Genomic DNA, 20,167 nt, shown 5'->3' with positions numbered 1-20,167 from the left:
TCCTCCGGTGCTGTCACAGTTCGTGGTGGTTGGTCGGTGTGGACTCGAAACTGCAGACAGCAGGCAGGTGTGATCCGGAAAAAGGTGATTATTAAACTGAAACAACCTCAGAACTGAACATGAGCAGGACAAACAAATGAGGATATGACAGAATGAGGAAAACAGGGAGCTTATACCTACAGGGAGGGGTGATTAGTGAAACAATTCAACTAAACTCCAAACTGAAACACTCTGAACACAAAGATATATCTTCCTGGAGAATCAACGTAAATTACAAAACAAGCACAAAAACCCACCAGCAGGCCGGCGGGTCAACCTTGAAGAAGCGGGTCAGCTGGTGGGTCTGTTATGAGAGGTCCTCTCAGATGTTAACCCCTTTCTGCTTTCTCCGTCGCAGCTTAGTGAACCCATGATGCCAAGACATGGTGCCGTTCGTAAACTTACAATGAGTGGAAAACACTGCTTGTCACAAATTGTCTTGTGCTTAAAGGTAAGGAAGCAGTATCAGCAACAACGAAGCATTATGGCCACTGTTAGTGCTGCGATATGAACATATACAACGGTAAGGCCAACACATATGAAGCATGTGCAAAATAACATATAGAAATAACAAACCTGGGAATTTTTATTTTTTAATTTTGTTGGCCATCATGTCTGTGGGTTTGCAGCAACTCTCTCAACATGAATAAAACCTAGTTTGGATTGAGGCACGTCAGTTCAGTTTGACCTGAGAGATTTACATTCACAGATTTTATTCTGACAGAATAGAAGTTACTAATGCAACCAAAGTTTTAGATACTGAGCACTGACTTAAGATCAGTGATAACACAAAGCTGCTGAATGTATTTTGGACAGCTGCTAATTTAGGATTTCAGGTAGTTTAAAATCTGACGTAGAGGCTGTTTCCAAACGGCAGAAAACAAATAATCATTTAGGGGCCAGCAGAAATGTTCAACAGTGATTCTGCCGTAAGTTAGTGATGAAAGAAGAATTATGTCTTTTATTAAACAAGCACAGGTTAATAAATAAAATACACGTCTTTAAGTGTTGTACATTTGATCACAAGGTTGTTAAATTAGTGCTGAGCATGTTCAAGTTTATAAGCAGATATTCTACAGAGTTGAGTTTCCTCCTGAGAGAAACTTCCTCAGATCAGATCTCCTGCACGGCTGTTAAATATTAGATGTTGAGCAAAAGCAGAGCAGGGTCATACAAGAGCAGGACAGAGACAAGAATGACAGGAAGGGACAGCAACAACAACAAAAAAAAATTCTACTTCACCTGAAGTTGTCCTTTGACGTCCACAGGGAACCGTCTATATCAGTCTAACCTTAAACGAGACAAGCTGCCACAGCCTGTAGATGTCTGGCTGGTCATGTTCCCCACAAACACAGAGATGAACTTTGTGTGACCTCGTCAACACGAAAAGAAGCCTTTGTTCACCTTCCAACAGCAAATTGTGACAAATGTCATCAGACAGCTCGTGGTCACAACAGATACCTCAGATACAGTACGAGGCGTGGTCAGATGTCGCCCCGGCAACACGTCAGCAGCACCTGACAGCGCCCGGCGTCAAAAGAGGATGTCTGACATGCAGAAAGAAAGCCTCAGGAAATCCATCTAAATATATCTGCAGGAAGGCACAGTCGTAATGTTACCGATGGACCTTTAGACTGATGGAAGTAGACGAACACCAGTTTAACCAAGAGAAAAAAGGAGCACATCGGTTCTTTTTACAATTTCTCCAGACGAAAAGTCTCCTACTTCAACCCACAGTCTTAAATGTCTGTTTAGTAAGCATTACAGTCTAAAATGTTGGGTTTGGTAACAGTGATGTAGCTGGAATGAGAGTAGGGCCACCTTGTTTAACATAACTTGTAAGATAAATGGAAACTGAAACAATGCTTACCTGTATGTTGTCTCTGTTCTCTACAAGGATACCCAATAAATAACCTTGGTAATTATTTATCAAGCTTATTTATTTGGTATCCTGGAACCTTTTGTATTTGATTATTGTTTTAATTAATTAGGTTCCAATAGCCACAATAGCAATAACTGCAATTATTCTCCAAATGAAGCAGCAACACAATCACGACAAACAAATACTCATCTTGTGTCTGCTGGAAAAAATAAATAAGGCAAACCGGTACTAAAATGTGAAACACATAAAGGAAATATATGACTCTTGTCACATAGTGTCCAGATCAATGAGGTCCTAAAGTAACTAATTCTAAACAACTAAAGGCTTTATTAAATTAATTGGTGTCAATAAACACAAAGATCATTATTACATCAAAATATGACTGTAATAATGTCACTTTTTTATGTTCATGAGGAGCTGAAGTGGGCTGCAACCTTTAATGTCCTTTGAGCACAAGACCACCATCAAAACAAAACAATGTGTGGAAGAGCAATAAAGAAAAATGTAATTAAAAACAATGTTTATAGTAAGCAATTTGCTGAATATTATATGGACAAAACAGAAGAATATTGGAAATAAATTGTGTAAGAATATATTTTTACAAAATGTGTGTTTCAAGAGAGGAAAACACTGTATATTAACAAAGAAAAACAGATCCTGTCAGGGGGAAATGGTGGCGGTAGCACGATGATTTCTTATATTATTTTGCTGCACCTTGGCCCGAAGATTTTAACACTGAGGGAACTACACCTTTTTTTATTATACCAGCGGATTTTACACAGCTGACCCAAAAAGGTTTAGAAAAACCTAACATTAATTCAACAGAAATATTGTTTGCATGAGCCTGAAGCACACAGGTCATGAAAGGAAAACCCACCAACACCCAGCAGCTGAAGATGCTAAAAGTCAAACAGGAAACACTCACATGTAGCTGCTGCTGCATGTTTGAGTCAAACCAGACAACGATGGAAAGTCTTTAAGTATTTTTACCTAGTTTCCCTCCTTGTTTAAGGAATGCCCACTCCTCAAACTGACCGAACACACGAGTAAGAAAAAAGACTCAAAAAATGAAAAAAATGATGCTCGTATCAAAAACCACTAATAAAATATGAAGCTTGTTTCTTCTCCTCATCGCCGCCAATAAACATTTCTGACTAATCTTTTGTTTTTGTCATAGAAGCACTTAAGCTTGAAAATGAGTTCAAAGATCCATTACGGTTCACAGACTTCCCAGGATAAGTCCCTGGGGCTACCTAAACACAGAAAAGATGTCCTACAGCATGGATTTAAGGAGAAGAGCATATTTTTCCAGAAGCAATCCAAAAGTAGAAGCATTATCAGCATGAAATAACTGTCAAACTCCTGAAAGACTTAATAAATGTTTCATATTAAATTCTGATAGACAGCACAACATGCTGTCGACCAGATTGGTCCAAAACTTGAATTTTTAACATGGTTTGCATGATAAACTGTAATTGGACCCAGAGGCAGATGGAAAATAAATGTTTTTATCGCCGCCGGCATAATGTGTCATGATTGACATCGAAAAGCAGGGGCTGCCATTTCAATAAGCTTACTTTAATAAGAATTCATGAGGTTGTTTTGCCTGATTTCCCCCCTCCAGTGTGAGTGTGTGTTTCAGACAGAAAGAGTGTGTAGGTGCTTATTTGTGTAGGTGTAGAGTTGAGATTGTACGGAGTATGACAGAGGAGTGGGTGCAAGAAAGACACATACTAAAACATCAATTATAGTTTTTGCTTTTATTGCTTTAAAATTGAGTCAAAACAGGTCGGGATTTTAGTGCTCTTCTTTAAACTGAACTAATGACACAGATGAGACACGCTATCAAGTTAGACCCATTAACTTTACTACAAACAACCTTTAGAACTTCTCACATATTAATCTTCAACCCCTTCAGCTCAGGTTGCTAAGGGCTACTTTCTGAGCATTATGGTAACCCATCAGTGACGTAGTGTTTTCCCCTTAATCAGCTCTGGTTTCTGCTTCGAAATGCTGGATTATAGTGTGTGGGTCAGATTTGCATCAGAGTCTGTGGGAGTTTTGTTCACAAGTGATGGTAGGATGGAGCGGAAGACGGCTCGGGGCCTCGTCTGCAGTAATGAGGGCGCTGCTTTGGCCAGTCATGGTGAAAAAAAGAGTTGAAAGGCAAAGCTCTTGATTTACTGGTCTGTCTACATCTAAACCCTTACATATGATCATGAGGTTTGGATCGTGACCAAAAGAATGAGATCCTGGATAGAAGCAGCTGACATGAGCTTCCTTCGTATGGTACATGGGCTCAGGCTTAGAAATAAGGTGAGGGGGAGCTCAGAGAAGAGCTGCTGCTCCTTCTCATCGAAAGGAGTCAGCTGAGGTGGTTCTGGCATCTGGATGGGATGCCTTCCGGACTCAACCCTTTGAAGAGACTTAAGTCTGAGTGCTTTTTTCTACACCTACCGCATAACCCCCACTTCCAAACCAAGAAGAAGGCAAACCAACTCACTCCCAGCCTTTGTTTCTATCGCCGTAAAGATACCCAGCTAGCAGGATTAGCTGCAGCACATGTCTCTGTACCTGAAACCTCTTTTTCATTCAAGGGTTTTCAACCACAGGACTTGGAGTGAGTAAATGTCAATTAACCGCAAGTGTGGACACAGTCATTTTATAATGCAAAAAAACAAAAAATCAATGAAATGATTAACATGCTTTTCTCCTTTTGAACATGTGGTTGTTGTGCTGACACTTGTGCTATTAGCCATGCACGAGGCTGAAACAAGCACGAGTTGTGAGACGCATGAATTGCTGTAAGTTAGTTTTATGTTTAAATCAGTGGCTTGTAGGTGAACGAAGAACAGGACGGGACTGGATGGAGGGGGGATGTTACAGACATATTCAGGGAGAGTTTTTGCCTATTCATAGTTTACTCATAGTTTTCTTGATTTCAGTCTGCCTCATGGCCTATATCAGTGGTGTCTAATCCTGGTCCTGGAGGGCCACTATCCTGCGTGTTTTAGATGTTTCTCTGCTCTTCAGCAGGTCTTCAAGTTTTGCAGAAGCCTTTTAATCACTTAGTCATTCAAATCAGCTGTCAAAGCAGAGAAACATCTAAAACATGCAGGATGGTGGCCCTCCAGGACCAGGACTGGACCTCACTGCCCTAAAGGAACCTTGTTTTTCTAATATTATCTGTCTCAGAAGTATAGCAGACAATTCTGCCTTTTATACAGCAAAAATGCCATTAAATTGTAGATAAATGACACTTGTTTACGTTTTTATAACATTGACTTTGTTTTTAAATCTGAGCGCTTGTGTAGACGGGGGAGATGGAAGAGCGATTATGTTGGCAGGATAGGAAATGAAGCTTCCTGCTTTTTATTGGTTTGCTGCTGGGATAAGATGACTCTGCAGGAGATCTGCGGTTTGTGGCAAGAAGAAGGTAAACCATGCTGAAAACTTCAGACGACTCCGTTAGAGGCCGACATGTTTACAAAATGTAATCACAAGGGCTGACTGTTCCCCCCCAACTAAATCAGCTGAATGAACCCAACCGAGCATAAATGTCTTTGAAAATAAGTCTGAACATATCCACACGTCTCATCCAAACTTAATGGAATGAATATAGTTTTATTTGTTTGCAGTAAGTTTTTATTTGTCTCGGTTAGGTGACATGCTAACCTCAGAATTTCCAATTTGTATTAATGTGTAAATTTATTTTAAAAAAGAACCTTTATGCTGCTTTTTAATTGGGATGATCAGTCCCTAAAATGTGAGCTTCTATTACAGTTTTATGGAGAAAAAAAACATCAAAAAAGCTTAGGAATTTGGGCTGTAAATGGTCCGCACTAATATTCCACCTTTTTAACCTTTGCTTGGCTTTGTGGAGCACCAATAAGGGTGGGTGAACAATCACTCTACAAGCGGAACCACTGTGAATAATGTTGGCTGGTATTTTTCATTATTTATTCATAAAGCCATTAATGGTTTAACTGTGTGCAGTCATGTGTGTTGGTGCAAGGTGGAACAGCAACACCACTCATCCTGCGCACTGCGATACCAAAAAGCATGTAGCGCTTTTTTATTCTGCCACAAAAAGCTTTCCTGAAAGCCTTCAGAACTATCAATGTAGAGAAAAATACTTTCAGAAAGCATGGCATCGCTGTGACCTTTACTTTGAAAATGCTATTATCTTTGGTGCGGTGTGGAGACACCAATGACTCACGAGTTTTAAAGGGAAATGGCACTTCTGCAGTGAAGCTTAGTTAAGTAGCCTAGAGATGCACTGAAATGACACAACAGCAGGCAAATAGAAAAAAAAAGCAAAGAGAAAAACTGGGATTACAAAAGGAGAGCTCCGGAAAACAAAACTGAAAATCCGTCAGCAGGTGATAAAGGCAAATTGGGTGGAAAAGTGGAGAGCGGTGTCACGGATCCTTGAAAGCCTAACGAGAAGCAAAAGCTGATGACAAAATGAAAACCAAAAAGAAAGGGGAAGTGAAGAGATGAGGCAAAAGACAAAAAAAAAAAAAAGTAGGTGCGAAATGCAAGAAGTGGCTGTCTTTATGCATGGGTCTGGGTCGAATCATCATGTGGTTGTGGTGAGTACGCACCATCCAGACGAGAGGAAAGCCAGTTGTGAAAGATAAAATATGCTGACCCAAAACCATGATGTTCCGCAAAAGTCAAGAGTGGTTTCTAGTTTTCTTTCTTTTAAAAATAACAACAAAAAACACTGAAAACACAAGTTGACTAATTTAGGTGTGAAACGTTCCTCTTTTTAAAGCTACTGCAGTCACTGCATGTAGGGTTAGACTCAAAAAGAACTCAAAGATAAAAGGAAGTCGATATATTTCATAAAGTTAAAGATGATCAGAAATCATAAAATGCAGCATTATAGCAAAACCTGATAAACCACCTAAGAGACGGCAAGCTGAGAAATTGCTTTCCTACAATGAAAAAGCATCGTAGAGCAGTAGAATTAGCCAACAGCGTGAGAAAATGATTTATCATAAATAGCCAACCCTCCAAACAGCACGAAACTCAACCCGTTTAACTTTGAGATGCTCGAACGGCCTCGTTTTTCCACCTGCCCTCCGAGGAAGCCGAAACGCCACTTTTCCTCCGAGCTGGGTCTGAAACAAGGTTCATAACCACTTCTGCAGTCCGCCGTAAATCCTTAACGACAAACTCCATAAACTTCTCCAGGCTCGAATATTTATGGATGCCTGCGGTTCCCCAGAGTGCCGTTTCCTGTCTGGGGCTCCAACGCAGAACAGAAACTTCTGAGGAGCGGCTCTGGGCTGTTGCAGCGCTCATGGTGAAAACGGCTCGCAAATACAGACGCGGTGGTCTGCTCGGCTCAGGCCATAAACAAAATGGTCCTCTGCGGTGAGAGAAAGAGAAACATTACACGGGTTTATACAAATCCATAGCCCCCCTTTGCATGAACCAGCCTCTCCAGCTACATAAGCGACAGACTCAACTCCCTGAATTTGATCCGTTTTTTAATTGAATCAGTACTTCAGGCTGTGTTTTGTCACTAGCAAATCCTACTACGAAGTTACTGTGTAGTCCAGACATTTATGTTCTGTATGTTTCTACATGTTGGTAACAACAAACAAAGGAGCGTAAATACAAATCTTATCTTTCTTGGGAGTTACGCTTACCTTCAAGGTTTATTATTGTATCTCTTAGGTTCTCTGCTGGTTGGAGACCCTGAAAGAAATGGAAGAAACTGATCGTAAATACAGAGCATTGAAAGAATTATAAAAGAATGATTCAGGTTAACCTCATGGCAAAAAGGTGATTGAATTGATGCATCATAAAAATGACAATCAGAAACCAAAATATGGAATAAAATTATTAGGGTTAAGCAATACAAGGGATAAGAGAAAAAAATACTTGATTCAAGAAGTACTGTCATACTAGTACACAATATATTGCAATATTTTAAAACTAGTTTCAACACTGCAGCCTAACAGTGGCAAATCACGATTCAAACATCCTCGTTTCCTCAACGAGATAAAGAACAACAAAACTGTCCTCTCGCATAATTCAGCAGCAGAATTTTAGTCAGTTCAGCTCGACAAAAAGGTGCGGCCTCTCAAACGGAAGACCACAAGAAACGAGTGGATAAAACGGGAGAAAGCTCGTGTTTGAGAGAACATGGAAGCTCTTCTGCCCAACAATCACGCCATCGGGCTCAGATACCATTTGGTGACAACAAACCAGAGCGACCAAACGCACAAACCAACTAAAGTACAACAGCTGAATGCCGACACAGAGCCAGAGTTTAATGAGCAGTGGTTAGAATTAGTGATTAGATACCATTTGAATCATTTAAGATTAAGGACCGACCCGATAGTCTCTATCTGGTACTTTCTTTTTCATTTTATTACAGCCCAGGCTTACAAATTACACCATAAGTACACTGAAGTTACTAAAAATCAATATTGTTGTGTATGACACCTTAGCAGCTCTACACTGAAGTAAAGAAAAGATCCAAAAACCCAACTTGAACCTACTTTCACCACAGCAATGGACCGGTGGTTCAAGTTCAGCCACCCGTTCTTTAATCCTTTTTGCCCTATCACTGTCCCGTATTCTCTCCTTTTAAAGTTTTCTTTAAAGTGTGTAGCTGAGCCATATTAGCTTTAAGAGTGAGCTGGGTGAACTTTGGTCCCGTTGAGTTGATGGTATTAAACGTAGCTATATCGCTACCAACATGAGTAATACTCATAAATGTTACAAGTAGCTACTGAGCTGCTCTCATTTTCTGCTTTAAAATAGTTCCATACTGCCGACATGTTGGCACATTACGTCATGGCAGCTGTCACAAGCCGGCGCAGCTGACGTACAACCATAGACAGGAAGTCAGCAGCAGAGATTGGGAGTGGAATGTGGCGAATACGTGAAGATGCCTTGATTGGTGCTACGATCCGATACTTGCAATTAGCTCAGGACATCCCTAATTAGAACACCAGCCTGATTAACTGATGCCACGTTGATAAAATAGCATGCTCAGGTTTAAAACCCCACACAGCACAGACTGTGAGCAGGATACTGACAGGAGACTGATAAAATGGCTGGTGCTGAAGCGTAATGACCACTGAGCCAACACCGTTTATCCCAGGTTAGGACACAGCAGTGCAGAAAACAGAATAAAGCCGTCAGAACAGCAAACAACTCCTTGTAATGACAGCACCGATTAACAACAAGTCCACTGTTGATTATTAATCATTCTTTTCCTCGCGGGATGGAAGGCCAACTCTGACGTTCCGTGTTATGGCTAAGTCTTTGGGCTGTGCAGCACCATCTCGGGCAGCGCTGAAGCTCTCGTTTCTCTGTTTGAAATATTGTTAGAGCAATGGTTCCGGAAAGCCAGAGTGATTGCGGTGGCGGCGAGCCGACTTCCAAAAGACTTCCATTTGAAGACGCAGCCCGTCCCAGTAATTAATCTGTGTCTGGTGGAAGTTTTCCTAGTGAAATCCAAATCACTTGCTCCGTGGGAAAAACTAAAGCCTTAGTGAATTAGATGCAGATGGCTAGAAATTGCCAATAAAACTCAGACTTTGTTGCTGATATATTATTATATATCTCCAGAATATTGTCAATAATCGCCCATTAGTGCACACCATTGCAAATGGTTAATGCTGACTTTGGAAGTGCAGCTGTAACATTAGTCATACTGAAAAAACATACAAACCTGGCAGTAACCTGCCTCTTCAAGTGACGTTCACATACCTGATATAATATGAAACAGTTCGCTCTATTTTAGGGAGTGCATATGTGGAATTTTTTTTTTCTCAGCTCCCATTTAAATCTTATGGTAAGGAGCTAAGAGTTCACCTACAGGCTGTGTGTCAGTGGGCAATTATGAGGACCTGCTTCACTAAGCGTGTGGTTTCCACTGACAAATCCATTCGCAGCTTGCAGAGAGCTGCTATTTTTGAACCCTGGTTCACTTTGGTGCTCGTCTTGTAACACTAACATCAAAGTTCCCAGAGTGTGAAAGAATTTATTGTCCATTACAAGCCCCCGTGGCAGCATCCCCCCCCAGGTTTCTGAGTGACAGAGCTGACGACCACAGAAGGAAATCGTTCCAAGAGGGAGTGGAATAATGTTTTCCCAGACTTAGAAAAACATCTCAGTGAAATATTAACAGTAGATAGTAGCCAAGAAAGTCACATGGAAAGCAAAAAAAAAAAAAAACATGAATGCAGAATGTGTAAAATTGATGTTGGGCATGTAACCTCATCACCCACAGCAAACCAACTCCAGGCCCGGCGCAGCAGGCCGCTGAGTGACAGCGTGGAGCTCATCATGTGAAATCTAATGTATGCAGCACCGCGTGACAGAACCACTTTACGCCGCCGCATTTTCGGAGTCCTGCTGGTGGAAACTGGCTGTCATCACTTGTCTCAGTCAGAGCTTCTCCTGTTCCAACAATGACACGGCCTTCAGGTCCGTCGCGGCCACTCGCGCTTTAAGACGAGCCACTTGTGTTTCTGAAGTGGCCCAGAAGTGGCTCGGCACTAAAAATATCCACCCGACCTATTACTTCAGTCCACCCGACAGACACAAGCAGGGTAATAGGGAGAAACTGTTCTGTTTTTAAAATAAAATAACCAAATGCATCTCAGGTACAGTGACTGTACTGAGCAAGCTGACAGAGTTAGACCAGAAATCTACCAGAGAGAGAATTTTATCCAGGAGAGGTTAAAAAAAACTTACACAACAAGATGCATAAATGATACTTTGAGAAAAACATAACAAGCAAATGCTCTTTTCAAACACAAACTGGTTAAAAAGACATTTCCAGCATTAATCTACACATGAACACACACACAAAACTACACCATCTACCACTGAATGACAGACGTTTGGAGGGTCTTGTTTGTTGGTAAAATAGCAATTTGTTTCTTAAAGCAGCATTCTTATCGTCATATTTTATTTTGGGTGCTATAATTACTTGCAGCTGTGTGTTAACGTCATTTGAAAGCTTGTCTGCTCTGACTTTAATGAAAACACACACAGGCAATATAGAGACTTGGTCGAACACAAAACCAGAGAAAAATCAGCAGCTTTAATTGGAAGCTGCTGTGCATTTAGATCAGAGATACATGATGAAACGTACGATATCATTGCTGAATATTGCAACGATTACAATAACTTGAAATAAACAACCCCCACTCCCCCCAACACACACACACACACTCCTTCCTCTCTGAGCCTAAGTGTCTCAGCTCCTCTCATCTACATGAGGTGGGGATGTGAGGCAGAAAGGGTCCTTCTGATTGGACGAACGCATCACTGGCGTGGGGAGCAGGAAGTCATGCCACTTGGAAATATATTTATTGGAGTTCAAGCGGTCTCATGCAGTGCAAATACTGACTGGCTCTGCCATAACAATCAATTTTCAGTACATTCTGACTAATCCGACATTTGTTTGTTGCACGGGCTAATAAATGAAGGCAAGTTTTTAAGACGTTACGATCAAAGATGAAAATATAAGTAGTGCAGCTGTCAAATTCAATTTTGCTCCTTTCAGAATAAAAGTGTTAGAGTGTCAGATAAAAAATAAGATCACATTAACTTTTTCTGCAGCGTTAAGTTAAAATTGAACTTATGCCTTCAACAAAATCAGCTTTGTCTGATCTTACTGCCATGCAGTACCCCTTTTCACCTCAGGCAGTGACATAGACTGACCATTATAACCCAAGGGGGGCACTGTTTCTGCTGTTTTTGCAGCGATTGAACAGAAACCTTTTTATATGGAGAGTAATATAGTTCAATCTTTGTCAAAATAGCAACAAATAAAAAATGATTATCAAACTGAAATAATTGCAATTTTAAATCTAATGGAAGGTGTGTTCAAACACAACATATCCGGCTTTTAAAAGGGAACAAGCATGAAGCATTTTGGAAACAAATATAGTTTTAAAATAGACGCAAATGCACACACAGATACAGAGGAAAACATACCAAATAATGACACTTTTAAATTAATACACTGCTATAAACTGCAATGATACTTTTAAAAATGATTAATCAACACCTATTTCTCTTTTATAAGAGGTTATTTTAGACGAACCTTGAAATAAATAAAAACCAAGACTTCTAGACCCACACGTGTTGCTGAACCCCCATTCTCTTTAAAATTATGTCGCACATTTTTACTCATTTATCGCTGTCATCTAAGATGTTTAACTTTACTTCCCAACATGTGTAAGTCTCATGTTTTGAATAACAAAAAAATCCATTTTCATCAACTAAAAGGAGCTCATTCAACAGCAGCCGTGGCCACAACCAGCTGTTTTCTCAGCATCCAGAGCATCTCAGCTAAAAAGCAGCAGATAAACGATTCAAATCCTTCATCAAACTGCTGCCTGACTTTAAACAGGATGAGAGGGGAAAAAAAACCCTATCTTTGCTGGTGTCTGCAGGGAAGCTGAGTGGAGAGCTGTGTACAAGCTAAAGCAGAGAGGAAACTCATTTGTAAGCACCCGAAGACAATCCAAGCATCTAATAATGTGCCACAGATGTTATTATTGCAGCTTAAATGCTGCACTGAAGATTCTTTTCCACGGCCATCTCATCCCATCGGGCCTGCCGAGGAAGCTGCGCTCCTTAGTTTGACTTCAGCTTGGAGTTAGTCACACGGAGCTGCTTCGTTTCCGTTTCCTCTCCGCAAAGAGGAGCTGCAGCGTCTCACCATCGACCTTTGACCTCTGTCAGAGGAGCCGTTTTTGAACGAGTGTCGAGTCCGTTACACGTTCGAGATCTCCTCCATTAAAATAATCCTTAAACGTGCACTCGACATCACGCTCTGTTACTCAGGAAAGGTAAGAGTTTAATAACTCAGCCCTGTGATTCATTCTGATTATAATGGACCTCTTTATTTTAATGAACTTAAGGAAATGTAGCATAAAGATCAGATTCAGCAGGACTTAATGCAAACAAGTTTCACTCATAATATAACATTAGCTTCACAAATCAGGTCTGCCACGTTCTGCTCTTTTGTCCAAATAACAGAAACATAATATAAATATAAACAGAACATAAATACGGTTCAACGCATATTTGAAGCCATTTGCTGACAAGTAGTCCTTTTTTGTCCCTTTCAGCCGGGTATTTGTGCCAATAATTAGCCTTTGTGTGGTTCAAAACTCATTTTATTTGCTGAGATTTAAGCTTAAGGTTCAGTCGGAAATTATTATTTTATTGCCCGTCACCGAAGTCAAACAATGTTTTTTGCCTCCGTTTGTGACTTCTTGTCCTAATCTCACTCTGTTGTGCAACTCCTCTTTTCCCCGCATGTCAGCCGTGTGTTTGCAAGAGTCAGCATGAGCCGTGAAAGCCACAATAAAAGGTGCATTACTATTTGAAATCAAGCAGAATTGTTCTTGACGGTTGCTGCCACTGTTGGTTTGTGTTAAATAAGAAACTGAACCAAAGAAATAAAAATAATAAAAAATAAGGTTAAGTTCTGAAAACACTGTGTTAAACAAAATTATAATCCACTGTTTTCAAACTGGTGACTGCTCTCTGTGGGTTTGTCGCCACAAACATTTCAAATTAAAACCAAAAAATCAAAAACTAAAACAAAATCGTTTCTGCTCATGAGAATTGCTTTTGCAGCAATTATCTCCCTTCCAGCTCGGCTCAGGCAAATTTCAACACGGCTTATAACTTCAGCAGTCAAGATTAAAATATAAATGAGGGGATTAAAGGGGCTGGGAGACAATGGAGGTGGAAATAAAGAGCTAATCGAATTAAGATTTCAATCACTCAATTAGATTCGAGTAGGAGAAACAAATGGCAAGTAAATTCTTTCATCATAACAACCGGATTAATTACTCCGAGACGGAGCACTGACATCTGGCATGTCCCCTTCAGACTGCTGAGTGTGTGTGGAAATCAACACACACACACACGCGGAGCAAGAGGGAGTTTGGTCTGACAATATGAGGAGATTTGGAGGGTGGGAGATCAACGAGGAGTGTGCTGTCACTGAGCCCTGACTGTGTTTATGAGCGAGGAGCTGCCTGAGTGCAGCCTCTGCTTCAGCCACACGGACACCAAAAGGGGGGGTTGAATTCGTGGCATTTGGGACGAGCCTTTTCCCCCACGAGAGCGTGGTGCTCAGCCTGAGGATGAAGGCACGGCGAGGGAGAGGAGGCCCGACCGTGGACGGACACACAAGCCCCGACGAGGGTTCGAGAGGCACACAGGAACGGTGGCCCGAGGTGCCATGGCGGGACAAGCAAACTGGAAAGGGGACGGCCACGGTTTCTCAGCCCTCAGCTGCAGCGCGCCTCGTTGTGAGTCTGTCTAACCACTTCCTCATGCTGCAGGCAGAGCGGTCAGGGTTCAGCCAGGTCCCTGACAGCCAGAACAAGCTGCAATAACAAGAGGCCTGGAAACAAGAGCTCGCCTTTCATTTTCTCTCCTCGGCTACTGGGTTTCTTCCCTCCGCCAACAACCCTCCGTGCTTTCCTTCCTGTGTCCAGGATTTGCATTTTCGCAGTGGATTCGTCTCCTTCGAGCCTCATTATTTATAGCCTCGGTCATCATGCTCACAATGCGATTTTCTCTCTGAATTAATATACACTTAAAAAAACAGCGATTGTATGGAAATACTTTCAATTCAGTGACAGAATTTAGCAAACAAGAAGCAAGATATGCAACACATCAAATATTAACAGAGAGAAACACGTAAAAGGGTTTTGTGCTATAATGATTTGTGGTGATTCTTTTAATTATTAATTTTTTTTAAACTTAGATATCACATCACAACCTTCACAGAGAAGAGAAACACTGATTGTAAATTCAACAGAGCTGCTTTTCAAAAGGCTCTCAACCTACAGGAGGACTAAAGAGAGGTGGGGATATGCTGCCCTCTGCTGGTCAAGACTGATGCTGCAGCTTTGACGTCCTTTACACATAATTATAACATTTACTGACGTAAAGTAAAGCTGCAAACAAATATTGGAAATATGACTTTTCATAACAAACAAGTGTTTTTCCTTCCTTTAAAGCTAAAAATCTGAAACCCAAAATGGAAAAATTCCCAGTTCTGAAGCAATCTTCCCTGCATTTATCCCACACAGTTCAAACTCAGCATCCAAGATGCCATGGAAGCGCCTTAGTGCATGTAACACGGTTAATAGCTCTTCTGTAAAGACCTTCTTAATGTTCAGCATTCCCTTTCCAACGAGGTAAGACCACTCAGAGGCGGTTGTGTTTCCGAAGCATTTGCCAGATCTCTCTACTGTCTTTCAGTGGTTCAGTATCTCTGAAAAACTCCAGTTTTTCATCGATCTTTCAATGAATACAATATTTCTGGTGAAGTTTTAGCCCAACCTTGTCACCAGACAGTGTGTACCGGAGGATCACAGCTAATTTGAGTCCTGGTTCCAGACTTTATCTCCAGTTAGGATCAGTGTTGGTTTTTTTCCACTAACACTGATCCTGATGGTAGCTGTGGAGGCTCCCATCAACTTCCAGCCTCAGTTCTTGTATCAGCTGGCTGCAGTCACCGAGCTGCAACCTCCTCTGTTGTGTCGGCCAGGAACAGACCCCACCACCTCGGCCTCCTCCTCCTGATGATGGAAACTGAGTTAGGGCTTGGTGACCTGGTAGACAGGTACCACGTATCAAAGCTGTGTTTGTTCATTTTGGGGTTGTTTCCCTTCAGGAGATGTTTCTTCTTCAACAGTAGTCAGAGACTGATGGGAAGAGCTCCAGAGTCACCTCATATTTATACCCTGAGACACATGGCCTCTCCAAAAAGTGCTCAGCAACCACGCAGGTAGTTGGAGGGTTTCTCCGTGATCTCTGCTGGTGGTGGTTGGTCTCTCGGAGAACACAGCTGGTGACATGACGAGCACGCGGTGAACTCTCAGCGGTCTCTGCGGGGAGACATTGCTGCTGTCGGTCTCTCAACAAATGCTTTAGGTCACCCAGGCCCTGTTCACACTAGGACGATCTCTGTTCATTGAGGCCAATCAACGAGAGAAAAACAATCTTGTTTACATGGATACCGCTGTGCTTATTGGATCTAATGTAGTTTCCATGCCCGACAGGGTTGCCAGATAGGAAATGACAAATGACCATCCTGTCACTTTATAATTATTGTATTCTGACCCAAACTATCATATGTGAGATGCACTTTCGGATGGGGGGAGGCTGTAAGATTAGCTGTGTGTTGTGACTGGAGAGCATGTGCTCGAAAAAGGAGAGGGACTTGACCCTAAAGCTCTGTTATAAAAAGGGTAATTATCATATATCTGGCAACCCTGTTGCTGGTCTTTCAACAAGACTTTCATGCAGTCTGGAGCATGGAAACAGTTTAATCCAAAATGGTGAATACACGGTTGTTTGTTTGGACCCACAGTGAAGTTGGGTTGTTGCTACATGTTGAAAAGGGTGAGTAGCAGTCACAGGTCTCAGTATCTTCATGAAAACTGCAAAAAATTTAATTTCTGTTGCCCCAACAAGGGTCTGCAGAGCTTTTCCACAGAAACAACGTCTTTGGGGGGGATTTGGGGACGGCTGAGTGATTTGGCCAGTTTTTAGTAGCTCAGTAGTTACCAATAGGTCTCTGTCCTGCGGAAAGGGGCCTTAACTATATATACAAGTTATGGAGCAACATATTTTAGAGAAAATCTTGCTGATTTAATCAAGACGGTGTCCAAAAGTATTACAACTGTATGGGCCTGTAGCGAGCAGAGTCCAGGATCCAAACTGTCCTACTTACAATACTGCACTTATAATATTAAAAAAAAAACTTACAATATTGGAAGCATTTGTTGCCTTCTGATCCAATAATATTCACCAAACGACATCCAGGTGAAACCCAACTGGACTTTGGGGAATGTCACGGAATGCTGGCAGCGTTGCTCAACAAGAAGTGACGCAAAACACTGAAGCACTGTGTGTGTGTGTGTGTTTGTCCCACACCAACCCGATTTAGGGTGATGTGAAGCAACAATCAGCATCTTAAAGTTCTTTTAATCCGCTGCGGCGCTCACGTTACGTTTGCGCCGACAATCAAATGAAACGAATGCGACAGCAACAACAAAAACAACACAAAGCAGATGGTGAAAAAAAAAAAAAGAGGCTGCTGAGGCGGGAAGCTGGTAGTTGTTTCATCGCTGAAGTACCAGATGTTTGCTTTAGATCTTACAGCAAGCAGCAGCTCAGAGTCCCGAGGGAGCATGTTGGTATTAATAGGTCAGAGTGGTGTGTGTGCGATATACAAGTCAGCTAAGTGGGTCAGAAACATGGTTCCAGGGACCTCGCGTGGGTCAGCAGGCAGACTTAGAGGTGTATTTGCACATTTCTGGCAAGGGTATCTGTGGAATAGCTTTGCCCTCGCAGGTCGGCTTCAATATTTGTTGTACGGATGATTTATAAATATTTCCCTTTGGTCTCACCAAGGGCAGCACATCTTGCCAGGAAAAAAAAAAAAAAAAAAACACTCTCTGAAGTGAGGCCATAAAAGTAAGGTCTGTAAGATGCCTGCATGCCTGAACACACACACAACCTGCAGGAACACACTCTCTCATCTCTGTCTCACACACACACACACACACACACACACACACACACACACACACACACAACTCAGCAGCCAAATCACTCTAATCAGGTGAACAATTCTCAGCAGATTATAAACCACGAAGGCCGGAAACCTCCAGTCACCTGAAATTTGCATCAAAGCTCAGAGACGGGGAGGCAGTCATTGCTGGTCCAGGCCGAGATCACAGACATGCATATTTTAACATCCTGCCAAGAAAGTACAAATACCTATGAATACAGTTTATCGACTAATTAGCTGTTGCCGATGAGAGAACAAAAGAGCTTTAATTAAATAAGGAAGCTGCATGGCGGCGTTCCAAAGGTGGAAAAACCACCTTTCTTTTTCAGCCTGAATTTGAAAAAAAGGGACGGAAAGAAAATACTGTAGGTCTGCCATCATTTATTGTATTATTAAAGCAGCTTGTCAGAATCTCAGGGAAACCAGGCGAATGTGGAGACATTTTGGAGCTTTACTTACATCTGATCGCCTCATCATTCAGTGGCTGTAACTGCGGGACATTGTTCCCCATGTATGTTGGCCACTCTACCTACTAACACGTGGTTCTCTGTGTTTTATAACAATCAACAGAGCAGATCCCATTTTTAGGAGCGTTCATGTGAAGTACCCATACCTGTGATGAGGTACTGTATGTATGGAGATATATTTGATATGCTGGAGATGAAGTTAGGAAGTAGTGAGGGGGCAGTAGGTGTGCAGTCAGACATCCTTACGTATTACTGGAGGAATAATCGGTGGTTTGATTTTGTGTATACCATCAAAACTCATCTTATTTTTGATGATCCTTTCATAAACTTTTACCAGAGACAGCAGAGGATTAACAAACACTCTGCTGCAACATCGTAACACGGTGCCGGTCGGACAGCAGGGTGGAGGTGGTTCTTCTACAGAAGGTTTGTTTTTCAGGTTCTCCTCTTCAGAACGTTAACTGCACAGTCAGTCAGCAGACTCTGGGTTGTAATTTTCACCAGGAGCTAAACGAGCCACATCCATCAAACTTTCTTGTCCTTCAGGAAGCTGAAGAATGACTCAGCTGTTGCAGTTTGGGGTCGGTTTGCTCAATTAATTGCAACGCACTGAATCATTTGGTATTCCATGTTCGGCTCTCGATACGTCACACTTCCGAGTCACGGAGAATGTTGAAGAAATGTTTTGTTTGTTTGTTTTTTTTTTAAATCCAACTCTCTGAAATTAAGCACCTTTTATGACTTTCTTTTGTTTTATGTTAGCTTCAAAGCATTTCCTTTCCCCTTGAAGCGGTTCTGGGGTTTGCCAACCAGCTTTTCAGAGCAGAAAACATTATTTTTGTTTTGGATGTTTGTTTTTTTTTACTTTAAATGTTTTAATCATTGGACTGAGTGATTAATAAGATGTTCTGTGATCTGAAAACCATGTTGCACACATTACTTTCTGCTTTGCTCAGACTTTAATGAGGCGCACGGATTGGCAAACAGAACAATGAAGGAATCCATCACTTCAGTTCTTAAAGAAGATGATCCAAACTTTAATTTAGTAAAGTTGGCCTTGAGTTTTCTTTTGGATTCAGCGCTAAATGTTACCAAATGTTGAGGAGAGGGAACATAATGGATGCTGTTTTATGGACTGTTTACATCTTGTGAACTCCAGTTTGTTTTTATGTCTTCAGTCAGAGGAGACGTCTCATTCAGATCGTAACCTCGGTCTCCATCCTGTAAACTCGGGCGGAGGTAATCTCCACGATTAGGTGTCCCAATAACTCAGCACCTGAAACCACATCTCAAACAGGAAGGCCACTTTAAGCGTTTGATCTTTTGACCTACTCGCTACCGAAACCCCAGCTCAGTCGAGGAAATGAACCCCCTGAATCAGTTTATCATCATCATCAGTTCACTACAAAACAAATGTAACTCACGTTGGGCAAAAAGCAACAAATTAGGAGAAAAAAAAAAAGAGCTGGTCGCCCTGAATTAGTCTCAATGTGAGCATTTCTCCAATAAAAGAAACAAAAAAAACAACTATCCACTGGAGCTCAACCACATCAAGAACAGGAAGTTTTGGTAATTTGTCTTTTATTTTTCGAAATAAAAAAAAGCTGTGGATTTTTTGGATACCATGTTTTAAGTCTAACTCTTGTTTGCCATGTCTAAAAGAAAAAAACAAGGTTTGTGAAACTTTCAATTTTTCTCCAGGAATAGAGCAAAAACAAAACAAACTTATATAAGTTTCAGAGATGTTTGATGGTTGATGTTTTAGTCAGTTCCAGGTTTCATGTGAAGAGGTCAGTCTGTTGTAGCCTATACTTATCTGGAGTCTAGCAGTTGTGTAATTAAAAAAAACAAGTAGGCTCTTATTCTACTTTCTTTGCTAGATTGGTACTTGTTCTCAGAAACCAAGATTTTCCGCCTTTCAAAAACAACCCAAGTCTATATTTGTTAAAATATGGAAATAAATCGATTCCAAAAACCCCAGGCGGTTAGCAGTAACACAACCAAAAAGGTAACCAAAACTAAAAAGAATAATTCAGTGTCGGAAAAAAAGTGTGCTGACAGCATTCACACGTCTTCAGTCTCCTCAGGAGGACTTTGAATTTTTAAAGGAAACCTTTGAGGGAAAACAGCAGGAAATCTAAAATGAATTGTATTTGGTGAAACTAACATTAGTCCTGT

The sequence above is a fragment of the Kryptolebias marmoratus genome, linkage group LG15, assembly GCF_001649575.2.
Source record: "Kryptolebias marmoratus isolate JLee-2015 linkage group LG15, ASM164957v2, whole genome shotgun sequence".
Taxonomy (NCBI): Eukaryota; Metazoa; Chordata; class Actinopteri; order Cyprinodontiformes; family Rivulidae; genus Kryptolebias; species Kryptolebias marmoratus.
This window is presented reverse-complemented; position numbering follows the sequence as displayed.